This window comes from Abramis brama (genome assembly GCF_963993115.1).
Source record: "Abramis brama genome assembly, chromosome: 21".
Classification (NCBI taxonomy): domain Eukaryota; kingdom Metazoa; phylum Chordata; class Actinopteri; order Cypriniformes; family Leuciscidae; genus Abramis; species Abramis brama.
Genome location: NC_139983.1, coordinates 25,481,278 through 25,496,937, shown reverse-complemented (window position 1 = coordinate 25,496,937; position 15,660 = coordinate 25,481,278).

The window sequence follows — 15,660 nt, the reverse complement described above, 5'->3', positions numbered from 1 at the left end:
TGTAAATGTAGTCAAAATGTGAAATTTATGTGGGGTTTTTTTCGGGACCACACCAATGGTTCTGAATCTCTTAAAGGCCTTTATATTGGTAAAATGTTCAAAGCAAAGTCAGTTTTTTTCACTGTATAATCCTTCATTGTTCTACTGTATACTAGGTTCCTCAGAGATACAGTATAATGAGGAGAGCAAGCCGTCCTGATTCAGAAGAATAACTGGGACAGGTGTCTGGGCCTTGTCCCAAATGGCACACTTGATGTGGACTTTATTTGCACATGTGTGTGTAGACTACAAATTGGTACAGTGTTTTGTTTTGCCTGCATCAGTCAATAGTTGCAGATGAGAGTGAAAAGAGTATTTACTTGGAAAAACAAGGTTATCGCTGAAATATAGATAGACACAACCAGCGGTGCCAGATGGTTCTAATAGAGTTTGAGAGCTCAGAGGATGTTGTTTTGTTTTGCTTTGTTTTCCAAACCTTTGGGGTTGATAGGAAATCAGCATTGAGGTGATAAGTGAGGTTACGGGAGTGTTTTGTTTGAATCAAGTTGTGTTGTACCAGGAAAAAAGCTATTTCACTCGACCACCGTAGCCAAAGTAAGTTAATCAAGTCTGATGGTTCAAGTGAACCAGATCAAAATGTAAAATCAGGTTTTGTTTCTTTAGAATCTCTATGACTGGAAAAACTAAAAGAAAGTAAAACTGAAAATATTTAAATGGCCCTGCCTAACAGTTTAAGATGTTTTTATCTCAAGCTCTTCACTGACACTATTGTTTCCTTGGTAAACAAGTACACTTACTTTTTAAATTATTGTTGTATAAATTTTTTTACACCATTTGTTGTAGGACTGTCATTTGTGAAAAATAAATAAATAAAATGAAATCACAAAAATACAATTTTCAACACCTGAAACACCTTTTTCCCTATTTATTTAGATGATCATAGTTTTAAACAATCCTATTTTTACAATGGATTTTCATATTGTAAGATTGAAAGTCTAGGTCAGGGAAAAGGGTAAAACCACAAAGCATAAGGCATTTGAAAAGTGGCACAAATAAATGTAAAAAATGGTAAAAAGTTTCCAATACAATTTTACCATGACCTTTAGATGTCAAAAAGAATTCTAGTTTTTAGACAAGGGCCTTTAAGCCAATAGTGTGCGTAGGTATGAATGCCCTCTTAAATTAAGAACTCACCTCCATCCATAATGGAATTTTAATAGAAATATCAGGCAAGGTTGTCTGATTCACAGCTCAGTTAATAGTATAGTAGGGCTGCCATGCATCACATTCAGCCCCAGTGTCCCCCAGCACAGCTGCTGATCATGTGACCACAGTGTGGCAAGTGATGGGCAGCACACACAGTCTATTTGTTTGTTTGCCGTGAATTCCAATTTCCTGCATGAAATCACACCCAGGTTGCCCTTTAGTACTACAGCAGCTAATCGATCACATGAAATGCAGACAAGGGCCCACCCTTAGAGCACATTTCACTTACACTGACACACACACACTTGCTCATACCGGTACGCTTGCATATGGCCGCTCCAACATTCACCTTTTGTGGTGCTGAGGCAAGCCAGACACACTGGAGGCTCATTACGTTAATTACCCAGCATGCCTCGTTAATCCAATGCACCAGTTCAAGACTTTCTGCAAGGGATTTCACGTACCATACGCTTGCACTAAAAGAGAGGGCAAAAGACATACAGACAGATGCTGGTCATGATGTCTTTTTACAGATTGTGTCAACTAGCGTCTTTGGTAACACTTTACAATAAGATTAATTAACATTAGTTAATGTATTAACTGACATGAACTAACAATGAGCTATACAATTACAGTATTTTTTTAATCTTTGTTCATGTTAGTTAATTAAAATACAGCCGTTCATTGTTTGTTCATGTTAGTTCACAGTGCATTAACTAATGTTAACAAATACAACCTTTAATTTTAATAACATATTAACTAAGATTAATAAATGCTGAAGAAGTATTGTTTATTCTTAGTTCATGTTAACTAAGGTAGTTAACTAATGAACCTTATTGTAACGTGTTACTGTGTCTTTTTATCAAAGGTCTCTCTGATAAATTAATAAATCCTTGGCAGATCTCATATCTATTTTAGCAACACACGTTTAAAATAATAATTTGCTATAGCTACCATATGGATTTAGAAGATTTGTAATAGTACACAAGTCTTATGGACTATATGCATGCACTATAGTCCATAGAATTGTTGTGAATAAGATGTTTTCAGTCTGTTATAATTCATTATAATGTTTTGGGAGATTATTATTTTTTGCTTGGTCACATTGCAAGGACAAAACAATGTAACTGGTTGCATTAAATGACAATGTTTTAGGTATACGTAACTTTTGTCCCTTCAGCAGTTAAAAAACAAAACTGCATGCATTTTGCAGAAGAACATTGTTTTGGTTGTGCTTCAGCTCTGTGTGACTGTGTGGATGAATATAGTTATTTCTCAACAAAAAAAGAAAAAAAAAGAAAGAGAGATTATCTGCTCACAAAACACTCACTATAGGATTAAGAGATATAGCCGGTTTAAATTGTAGACATTACTGTAGCTTTACCCATTAATAGACACAATACTTCCTTGAAAATAAATTCCAGCACAACCCTCTTTTTGCAAGCAGACTCTCGTTTTTTTTTCAACGGGTGATTTCTCCGAGGTTCAAGATTAAGCTGCTCCATGTCAACCTTTCTCGCTCGTTGTGACAACTAACCTATGCCACTCCCAAACCATGTATGCATCAAAGTAACCGGAGCAACTTTTCTCTGTTTATGGATATGATGAGTCAGGCGAGTGAGGTATGTATGCATTTTCCCACGAAAACCATCCCGTCAGGTAAAATATAAACACTTATAATAGGCTTACCATAGTAAATCAGGGTTATACTGTACCAATTTTATAAATTTTGAACAAAAAAAGTTACATAGTGTACCTTTAGACAAAGCTGAAGCCTCTGCCATGTTATATGCACTCCTGAGATGGTCTTTTTTGAGTGTTCGTATTCAATAAAAAATTCTTGTAAACCGCCCTGAAAATAACCAAGTGTCACCCAGAGGCTGACAGGAACTATAAGCGAGTGGTACATATTTGATGCAGCAGCACCCACATCATTTCAGCTGCACTCATACACTCTCCGTTCACACACCGCTGGATTTGACAGAAACAGCAAAGACCGCTGATGCTGCATGGCGTTTTGTCATTTACATAAAGTTAACACTGACCTGCTGACTAGTCTGCAACTTTTATGGATGACTAATCGACTAGTAAAAATGTGTGGTTGTGCAAGCTCTAGTGGATTTCTTTTATTGTGCACAGTGAAAATCATTTTCTTAAGTATTTTTCTTGATTTTAAGTAAACAAACTTAAAATTCCAGTTATAAAAAAATGATAAAGTCAATTTATTTTAAGGATGTTTTAACATTTTTCATAGAAAACAATAGTAATGATTTTATTCTATTTCACATTTAATTTAATTTATTTATTTAGCCTATTTATTTATTTATTGTTGCAGATTGTCATTGTCTCCATTTGCTTTCATTATTTGAAAAAGATCAGTCAGGACAATCTGCAAAATGAATTTAAATACTTCAATGTGAAAATCGTTTATGGACTGAAATGAGGGTGAGTAAATGATGACAAATTTAAATGCTATCCCTTTAAATGTTTTGTAATTGTGTAATAAAAACCAACGTGAAAGAGAAAAATTGCTTTACGATATTATTATTGATACACTTGATGAAATGTGTCTAATGTTGTGCACCTCTTTCTTACAGAGGCAATTCACTGAATTGTGCCATGAAAAATGCTGTTTTGTAAGTGTTTTGGCAGCTGGTCCCTTCATGGTGGTTGTGATCAGCCTGAGCAAATGACCTAACCCTCCATGGGACCAGAGCGATGACAGAGCAGTTTGTAGGGCAACCAGTGACAGCTGGATGCGCCCCAGCAAGGCAAACACACCTCTGAGCGCATACATCTTTCTCAGGGCCAGAGCGCTGACGGGAACAGCATTGCAGTACAAGCTCAGCTGCTTCACCTGCCATTTCCAGCACACAGCGGGACACGACAATGGGGTGTCACAGTACTGCAGGAGAGAGGAAGTGATGTTAGACATGACATCAATGAAAGCACTGTTTAAAGCTGCAGTCCGTAACTTTTTTGGGTTAAAAATGGTCCAAAATAAATTTTTGAGCACGTACATAACCAGCCAGTGCTCAAAACTATCTGCTTGCCTTAGCTCGATTCAAAACGGTAAGCTTGTAATAATGTTTTTAATTCCAGCGGTACTGGTGAAACAGGATCTCCTGTTATAAAAGTTTTATTGAAAAACAAACCAAAAATATTTATTGAGAAATCAGTTTGTGTGATTATTTGCATTTTGTTTTAAATATCAGTAGCCCTGTCTCCATTTACTTTAATTAAATACAGGTTTAGAATTATCAGAGTGAGTAATGTATCAGCATTTGCATCATTACCTGATTTGCATAGTTCATTTATTTAACTGGGGAAAAAATATAATATAATAAAAAATATTGCAGAAAGCATGTGCAACTTGATGAATTACCATCTTTAGTTTCAGTTTAATGCAGGAATATGAGTATCACAAACAAAAATGCAGCAAGGGAGAGTTACTGAAAATTCATACCATGGACACAGAATTAAGTAAATTTAGGAAAACAAATGTTTATTTTCTAAAATGATTCTAGTGAAGCAACTAAATTTACCCTCTCATATATCCATAATTGCGCCAGTGGTAATACATAGTGTAGGTAATACAAGATAATACATAGTGCTTGAAATTGATTTATCCCATCCACCTGTAAAAAAATAATAAAAGAGCATCATAATCAGGTATGGTTTCCATGGAGAAGCAGTGTTCTCTTTGTTAACGGTAGCTTTTGCTCTCAAGATGAATAAGACATGACCCTGCTTACTTGCAGCCTTGCTGTAATTGGATATCAGCTGTCTAATTGGTGAATGCTTAGGCTTCACTCTCACTAATTACAAATACTAATAGGCTCTCCAGCACTGCCCAATCCTCTTGTCCATGTCACTGACAAACCGCACACCAAACAGAAAAATATGTTTGCATCATCTCACCACAGTGTCTCTTCTTTACCACAGCTGCCTCTTTCAGGCTCATGATGGATTCTGTTTTCCGCAAGAAATGGCACTGAAATACATTTTGGTGCAGAGGAAGAAACATGGTAGCAGTTTAGACAAAAAAAAATGCTGGTTTTATTCAGCCACTCAAAGAATCCAGCAAAGATGCACCTGGAGAAATTGTTCTGGGTGGTTTTATTACTTTATGGCCGTTTATGATATTCTGGTTCCTATAGATATGTCTCAGGTCACTCTTTGGAATTTCTATGCTTGTTTGTGGTCCGCATGGTGAAAATGTATCACTTAGAAAAGTTATAGTCTCCTAGAAAAGTCTCCTCAACAAGCTACACGATTTGAGTTATCAAACATACAAGTGTAATATTTGAGGAATGAGGATAGGCATTGATTCAAATCCCTAACCTCAATGAGCAATAGTAAAAGTGATGGTTGCCTTAGCAAATACCGCTAAAAAGTGATGCAACTAAATGCTGATATCCCTTCGATATGAATATGAAAAAGGACTGCAATTTCAGTCTGAGCTGAGCTGAAGCCTTTCAGGGGAAAATACAGTAGCAAGTACTCAATAATTCAGTCCGGTCGGTATAGTAAGTATCCATATGTTGCTGCAACTCTCCAAGGGCAGGCTCATGATTTCTGCACTTAAACCGTGTCTTATGTGTGGGAAAATGGCGACGTAATTGGAGCTACAGAGATCCCTGTTTAACGTGGCTGAGATGATGCCACTACAATTAATAAGCCGCACAGGTTCCAGTTCAGCCTACGGGAAGAAGATAAGAGCTGATAATAACAACCCATCTGTTCTCTAATAGCCAGCACATTGTGAAGATTTCAGATCGGTGGCGTACTTTAAGAGACTTTCTGACACACACACACACACACACACACACAAGCTCTATCCAGAGGGAAGACTATAGATGCTGGCTACATCTGCATCCAGTGGCTCCATGTTATAAGGAGTTGCCATGGTAACTTATGATCCTTTTCCTCAGAATCGTATATGAAAGGGACATTTATGACTCCAAACCACATGTGTTTGTGCTGACTCTCTCGGAAAAAAAACCCTTCTGAGACAAGTAAAACAAACCACATTACACCAGCACCCAATACCTTCAAATGAGTGAGTGGTGTAAACCACGGAAGGCAAAATGCCATCAGCTCAAACTCCTCTCGCACGCAATCCATCACCTCTCAGAAAAGCCAGGGAGCAACCTTTTCCTCCCAAATGAAAATGTCAGAAAGGCTATGTGCAGAATGGAATACTAGCTCACTATTTCTCAGTACTGCACAGTATGCAAGCACTGTAAACTGCCTCTTTAAAAACAGTAGGTGTTATTCCATTCTTAACATTTGTTGAAGTTGAAATATACTATTGTTCATGTCTTCAGCGTGCTTTTAAACCTTTAACAATTCAATATTACCTCGTTATTTTGCTGGGAAAAAATAGAATTAATAAATAATATTGATAATTAATAATATTTAGAAATAGTATCTAATATTTGTAATATATTTTGTAATATTTTGTTTGTGATATTTTGTAATGTTTTATTTATTTATTGTGTGTGTGTGTGTGTGTCTACTTAACTATATTTTGGGTACAAATCTGTACCCAGAAGTGACCAAAACCTGACAAAATCTCCAAAAAACTCCCTTTAGGGACGTCATCAGATTTGTAAATCTGGTATAAATATTAAGTAAATAAAGGTTTTTTGAAAATGTAAAAATGCAGAAAGTTTTGTGTGATGGGTAGGCTTAGGGGTAGGGTTAGTGTAGGGGGATAGAATATACAGTACAGTTTGTACACTATAAAAACCATTACTTCTATGGAATGTCCCCCAAAAAACGTAGTAGGCAATTCAAAGGTATTTTCTAGAAAAAATGTATACACACTGTACTGCAATAGTATGCTACTACGCTATTCAATATGTTTAGGCAGCGGCTTACACTAAGTGAAAATAGCAGTATTTTCCTCTTGTAAATAGTAGTTAGATGCTATTTATACTTAGTTGCATCTAATGGTTGTTAGATGCTATTTATACTTAGTGCAAATAGTGGCAGATGCTTGTATTGTAGTATATAATAAAACAGTATGCAATAATAACAACATATTAAGTGTATATGATTTATTTATTAAAATCATAAATTGATTCTGGTTTATTGGGACATTACTTGTACTTGACATTACCTCCCCTACACATATACTCCTAACCCTACCCGTTAAACACTTTATTCCCACTATTAAATACTGTACCTGTTAGACACTTTATTTCCACTTTTCTAATATTTGATTCATTTTTATTTAAAATAAAAGGTACTCCTAGGCTAGCTGATATGCGAGAAGAATGAGTTTGGTAGAAGGCGGATTCGAACCCAGGTAAGTCACGTCAAAAACTATGACCACCCGCCTTACCCTCCATACCCTCCATACCCTCCATACCCTCCATACCCTCCATACCACTGATTCTGTTGTCAACAGTAGTACTTTTGTCATTTTGAATGGCTCAGTCAGATAATGGTGAGCAGAGTTAGTGTAAACAGCCTCTGCCAACAAGGTGGGCTATTTGCACTTGGTGTAAATAGACACTCCAATATGGGGCAATGTTTATGGTTAAAGCATAACTGTCGCCAAAATGCAACCTAGGGTCTTTTTGTGAATCTACCCGAGGCAAATTTTCGTCCAAAAGCATAATTAGAATGGAAATGCCACTTTTAAGTTTGACCGTATTTTCATTTTCGGTCAAATTGCCTTTTGAATGGGAGTGCTTGGGGCACTACTATGATAGCATCAAAAAGCGCTATTTTTAAAACACTAAGAAGGCTCGACACAACATGAAACTTTGCTCGAAGTATCACCAGGGGCTCTACACATGAACTCCAGCATTGAGAACATTGTTTGTGTACACAGAGTTTACTGAAAAAGAAATATTTTGAGCAACTCACTGTAGCTGTGTCCGCCGGCATTTTGTCAGTCAAAAATAACCGATCTCCGAATGCAACGTAACAGGGAGGAGAGTAAAGATGGAAAGCTCCTAAAGCTTAGTTTCATATAAATTCACGGATAATTTGTTGTTTTGTCATTAGTGAAAATCAATATTGACCTTGTATTTGAAAAAGGATCCTCATATAAGAAGCAAAACTAAAATTCATTTCATTCTGAAGAGTCAGTTCATTCGCATTCGGAGATCGACTACTTTTGACTGTCAAAATGCCGGCAGACACAGCTACAGTGAGTTGTTCAAAAGCTTTCTTTTTAGTAAACTCTGTGTAACTTACACAAACAATGTTCTCAATGCTGGAATTCATGTGTAGAGCCCCTGATGATACTTCGAGCAAAGTTTCATGTTGTGTCGAGCCTTCTTAGTGTTTTAAAAATAGTTATTTTTGATGCTATCATAGTAGTGCCCCTAGCACTCACATTCAAAAGGCAATTTGACCGAAAATGAAAATACGGTCAAACTTAAAATTGGTGTTTCCATTCTAATTATGCTTTTAAACAAAAGTTTGCCTCAGGTAGATTAACAAAAAGACCCTAGGTTGCATTTTGGTGACAGTTATCCTTTAATGTGAAGAAAACTCAGTTGGATGCCATTCAAACCACACTGTTCTGCTATTGTAGTCGTTTTGCGCAGATCCTGTGCCAAGAAGCCATTGTCTCCTGCCAGGTCATTAGCACATTTAATTAACAGAGAGAGCAGAGGAGAAAAAGAGCTGGAACTGTGGACAAAGATAATTCCTCAACATCTATTTGCTTTATTCCATATGCTGCACATGGTAATAAGATTAAAGGGGGCTGGGTTCCAAAAATATGGCCTAATTTAATGAGCCTATAGCTAGAACAGCGGCAGATTGAACGCTCAGAGTATCTCTTCGTTTTCCTCATTAATCAACTTTACCAGGAGCGTAGCGACCATAATAACTTATTACTACATTTCGCTTCCCTTTTCTGGGTGATAATCCTTATATTTTGAGTTTTGTTTTACATGTCTGTGGCACACAGAAAAAATTACGTCGACTTTTTTTTTTTAAGTTGCCATGCCAAGTTAAAAGTCATTTTAACAACCCTTATTATGGCTAGCACCTACTTACATGTTTTTCAGCAAATCATTTAAGACTACTTGGTGCATGTTACATAACAAAATTATTATTCAGAAAGAAAATTATCATTCATAAAAAAGGTTTATGATGTGTCATAACCCGCACACACACTTTTCCTATGAATTTTAGTATTGCATTTGAGAACCTGCCATTCACCTCTTCTCCTCATCATTTCGATTGGTTAGATCTAAGAACATTTTCATTGCTTTGTTCTGAACATTCTCTCATCATTCAGTCACCCTTATGTTGCTCCAAACCTGTATGACTCACTTTATTCTGTGGAACACAAAAGGAGAAATACTGTGGAAAATATGATGGGCTTCTCCATACAATTATAATGCATTATAATGAACATCTTTCAACTTTTAAAAAAATGGCACAAATGCACCATAAGGAGCTAGGATATGTTTTTGCGAGACGCATGGCAGTGGAATGAAAAAGCTGGTGGAATGAAAAAACGCACAGTCTCGAGAGACAGTTAACAGAAGTTGAACTTTTGTTAACTTGTGCGCTGCAGTTTGTGAACACTGTGTCATGTGCACGACACTGTAAAAGATGCTAGCGCAATGGTCAAAGACATTCGTCTTACATAGAAAAACAACAGGAAAGCACTGCAGTGGGATTGCAAAAATGTGTTCTGTGAGAGTTGAACTAGATCAGCCCTACCTTTAATGTTCCACAGAATAAAGAACGGCATAAGGGTGAGTAAATGATGACAGGATTTCATTTCATGGGTAAGCTGTTTCTTTAAGACAAAATGTCTGATCCTAAATGAGCACCAATGGAAATATTTTTCTTGGGATAATACTTGGTGGGCCCACCAATCTGCTTACAGATGAACGATATACATTCACATTAATTTGTACTGCACGCATCTGTCAACTCAAGGGGCTTGGTTACAATCAAAGCGGGAGGAAGCTTGCAGAGATGCTGAGTGTTAAATGCAGAGGCAGCAGCTGCGTGATATCTGAAGTGTGAGCCGGACAAACCCTGAAGAGGCGTAAGCCGCCGCTCGGCGTCTGCAAGATTGGTTCCTTCCCTCATTACAGTTGGGAGTGACAGGTCCTCAAGAGGAAGCATGCCTCAGCATTTCTGTCCAATTATATCAGCCTCCCTTTAATATGACCCATTCACCATTACATCCATCAGATGTTCTCATTTATCAATTAGCTCTCTTTAGGGGCACATCGTTGACTATGACTGCAGGGGTAATCAGCCTGACTGATTCTCAGTGAAGGAGCCTGTCCAGATCGGGCAGATAGTGTTTTGCAGTGTGTGCATATCGCTTCAGAAACATCTGTCCGGTCTGTCAGGGACTTGCCGATGCTGTCTTCCTTGTGCACTGCATTTCTGCATCGCCATCCTACTGTCTTTGCTTTAATCTCCCCCATCTCAAATTATATCTGTGTTTCAGGCAAAGACAGTGAGAGCGTAATGAGTGACAGCACAAAGGCAACGCTCTCGCTGCTTCTGCAAGCCAGGCGCCCTGGAAAACTGATCCCCAAACCTCACATTTTGTGAGAACACACATATAGCTGAATAACAACGAGCATCAGTGATGGAGTGATGACCTCAAGCCAGCAGTAGAGATAAACAAACAAACTCTCAGCAGATGCTGAAAACTCCCACCATCCACCTCCTGCATACTTCCAAATAACGGTGCGGTATTTACCTTCAAAATACATTTATATGTAGATTTTGATGCACGGTACAGTAATGACTTGACCTGATCGTGCTACGAGGGTCACGACAGTGCAGTGCGGCCGTGATGGCGGTGACTCTGTGTGGCCGGCCGTGCAAAACTGTATGGTCAGCACTTTTGCAGGTCCATAAATCTGTCGTGCTCTTCCCTTCCTCAGGGCTGGGGAAGCTCCTCCAGCAAGAGGTGTTCTCCAGAGCAGACGCCATCTAACTAGTGCCGAGATCCCATTTATCACCCGGAGCCCTCGTCCCATCCCCCTACTAGTGAGGAAGAGCACAGAGGGAAGGACTGTAATGTCTTTTACTATGTGCACCATCTTTGTTCGAGGTATCCTAGAGCGTCTTTGTGTATGACAGCATTTGTATGTTCACAAACTGAGACATTAGCGCTTCTGTGATAGCGATTATTCTTCACCAGCCTCAGTTTGACCTTTATACCACCCACTTACTCGCACCTACGCACAAAGGCAAAGCAGAACCATCGCTCTGATTGCATTGTGGAACGCTGATATTTTTGTACCTAAATCTGTTGTTTTAAAAACAAATTATTCAGTCGACCAGAGATATTTTAGCACTTTAAAGGGATAGTAGAAGTTGGATGTACTTCCCATGGAACAGAAAAACAAGTTATTTAGAATGTTTATAAGTTAAATTTAAGTTATAATGTCCAAGTTGCTCTTCTGCATACAACAAATGATATTGAGGTGAAAAAAAGCCATCCAGAACAGAACCAACATAAGGTGTTGCAGATATCATCAATGTTCCTAACAACAATTATTTATTGTAACAGCATAATAAAAAATAATAAAACATTTATCTGATTTGATGAGGAACATCAGAAGGCCAGGTCCTGACTGGACGACAAGAGGAGCTGGGGATGGAGGAGGGTAATTTACTTCTGAGCAACGCAATAAAGCTGCTGATAATACTGAATGGACCTTATAGGGATGCTGTGATAGGCATCATATCCCTATAGGTAGACGTGGATCAGCTGAGAGTCAGCTGATGCGAACTTGACCTGCCAGAACTAACGCTGCGCTTGATTTCTCTTCTCACAGTCTCTCCAAAGTTTGACTTAAAGGACGTCCTTTTCAAAAAAGACTGCCTCTGTCTTGTGTTTACAGCTTGAGCTGATGAATCACTATGATAGCTGCTGTCAATACCAGTAAAATCTGCATCAGTCTTAAGGCCACTATCAACAGCACATCTTGATTTTTCTGAAAATGTGTCTTATCAGAGGACTACAGTCCTGTACAGACTATAGTGATTAAAGTGATGTGTAATTTTTCAATGTTTAAGTACTCTCTTCTATCCCAGTTTAACATGCAAAAACAATTTAAGTAGTTTCTAAGTTTTCTTCCCTTAAAAAGTGCAAACACTATGCTGCTATCAAAACATAGCAAGTTTGTTTGAGTATCCCAATAGAATATCATTCTCACCGGAACGCTACAGGGGAGCGGCAACCCTTTTGGGCTCCGACCCTGAGGAGCGCGTACGCCAACAGCGAGCTGGCTTCCTGTAGCTGAGGGAAAAGATTCTGAGGCAATGGCACTTAGCGTCGCCCTATAGTGCGGGGGAGCCCGCCTCTATTTCGGGCGCTTGAATGCCATTGACTCGCCCGCAAGATTTTATAAGGCTTCAGTAGATTCGTAGAAGGAGGGATAACCCCCCGCAGCGCCACCTAACGGTGACGTAGTGTCGAGAGACCGACTCGAAAGGGAACCTGTTTGAAATCAGTAATTTGTTGCAGTCGAAGTAGACATATTCTGTTGTGTATATTTCTGTAATTATGTCTTTTTTTTTAGGTGACTCCTGCACTGGACTGTATCTGCAGCCTCTTTGCAAACATCCTTAACCATCCAGGTACCTCAACATCAGATGAGTAGGCTGTGTGTGGATGTTTTTATCCTCCCTTTCATCACTAACAAGCCTATCACTTCCACATTTAAATGTGTGTGTTTGTTTTTGCTTCTGCCATAAGAGTGAGACAGTGAGAGAGATGGAATTTGAACACTCATAGATTATTTATTATTTGCTTTAAGTGATAATGACAGTATTTTGAGGGAGTGAAATTTGCGTTGTATGAACTATCTGTATTAATTCGGCTACATATATTTTGTGTTGATCTGAAAACCAACAGCATTATACTGTATCTACAGACACTAATGGACTCTTTTTGGAAGAAGGATACTGCTGAGTGGCCTCTTCAAATCAGAATTGCAAAACAGCCCTCTGTACACAGAATACAGGCCGACGAGAGAGACAATTACTGCATTCCAGCAGAGTGGCTGAGTGAAACCAGAACTTATCACACAATGATGGCAGAACCAATATCAGGAGTGATGTGTGCATCCATGAGAAAAGAGAAAGGCAATTAGATCATTTAAAAGGACAATGTTTTTTTCTGCTACTGTTTCTCCTCTCACAGTCGAAGAATAGGCCCCATTTACACTGCATGGTTCAAGTGACCCAATTCCGATTTTTTTCCTCTCATGTGTCACAGATCGGATATGACCGGCGAACGTGTAAGCAGGAAAAAAACACATGGATTCCGATATTCTCAGATCGGTTTCGGGCCTAACTCATATGTGGAAATAAATCTGATATGAATCAGATACATGCATTTGCGTCTGCCATGTAAGCAGACAAATCAGATATTCCCCAGTAAATGTGAGTCGTACCACGTCATTAAAAAAGGGACGTCAACTCAGGAGGACACCAAATGAAAAATAGTGCGGAAAGCAAAACATAATCATTTTGTCTGCATCTGCATCCATTGCATATCGCGCTGTTTACTTCCTTTTCTGGGTCAGAACGTCTACATTGGGGCTGCGTTCCAGTCCAAAATTGTCATGCCCTTCACTCGTTAACTTCCCTCCGTCTCGTTCACTCGGATGTACGTCATTGCTTAAGTTGCACGAGTGCCCACTACTGGCGGAAACTGCGGCGGGCTGAATTGGAACGTCCTAAGCCCTTGATCACTTGGAATCAGCTATGGAGTTTATTTATTATTTACATTTTTTCCCCTTTAAGAATTTGTTTAATGCAGCATCCAAATGTATATAGGTGTGTTTGGGTTGTTTTAAATGAAAAAATATATAATTAATATATCATAGAGTTGCTTGTTGTGGTGGTGATAAGACGAGATATGTGGTGACGTCACAATCGTACTGCATTGTGGGACATATAGGTGCCTGAAGTGTACATATGAAGTAGTCAAAATCGAAGGAACGAGGGTCTGTCCCCTCGTCCACTTCACGAAGTGGAATGCACTTCAAAATGGCGGCAGGGATTCCCCCGAGGGGAAGTGCTTAGGGAAGTTCGCAAGTGCTTGTCTAAAAGTGGACTGGAACGCAGCCTGGGTTGTTTCGGCAGTGTATAAGTGTAAATGCAAATATTGGATATGGGTCACTTTTAAAAGATGATGTAAGCGGGTCATCAAAAAAAAGGATATAGTCAGCAAATTGGAATTGGGCATCAGTGTAAATGCAGCCTAAGGGTCCCTAATGTGAAATACCACTTTAGCCTGGACATCAGTTTTGAGGGAATGGTGAAAATATTTATATTTCACAGTGAAATTCTTTGGAGAGAACCACGTGAAGTGTGTTGTGAGTCATGAGTGTGTCAATTTATGCACATAAAATGCTCCACGCAATTGTAAATTCAGTCATTCGGGCAGTGTTCATAATGTAAAAGTCACTTTCGTGACATTCAGAGATTCTGTCAAACCTCGGAAAGCTTTGAATGTGATTGAATGATGCAAAATGACCGCAACAAAATGTATCAACTTATGTTTCGGTTTGTTGTTCCTGTTTTGTGTTCAGAGCAATACAAACAATGTCTTATCTTCTTATGTTATAAAATATTTACAGTAAGCAATATCACACAAGCAACACTGCTGTTGTTCTGGATATCAGTGCTAGTTTCAGATCAACAGTACCTTTGCAAGTATGATATTGCCATTAAACAAGAAGTAAATAACTAATATTAAAGGGATAGTTCACCCAAAAATGAAAATTCTGTCATCATTTACTCACCCTCAAATTGTTCCAACCCTGTATAAATGTCTTTGTTCTGCTGAAGACAAAGGAAGATATTTTAAAGAATGTTGGAAACCAAACAGATCTTGGGCCCCATTGACTACCATAGTAGGGGGGGGGGGGGGCAGCAGAACAAAGACATTTATACAGGGTTGGAACCATTTGAGAGGGAGTAAACAATGACAGAATTTTCATTTTTGGGTGAACTATCCCTTTAAGTAAAATATTAGACACAAAATTTGCACTTTGCTCTAGATCTCAACAAAAACAGATCTAAACGAAGCCAAAGTGGATTCAATGATCTACCAGCAACACACAGTAGTGTTTATTTTTCTAACAGAATCACAGTGTTGAATGAATCAGTTGTGTGAATGATCCAATGTCTCACTAATAATAACAGTTAAATAATTTGGAACCACATAATAGATATGATACACACAAAAAGATATGGTACAAATAAGAATCTTACGCTAATATGTGATTCTGAATTCAGTCAGTCAATTGTTTTGTACCTAAATAAATCAGTGTTGTTTGAATTAATAATTCAGTCAGCTGTATTGATATAACCTCCCCTCCATTGGACAGACTAAACATTTTATGGTGCTTTTGTCAATTTTGAAAAGAAAAAAAACAGAACAGAAAATAGAGATATTCATTTAATTTTAACACCTTTCTC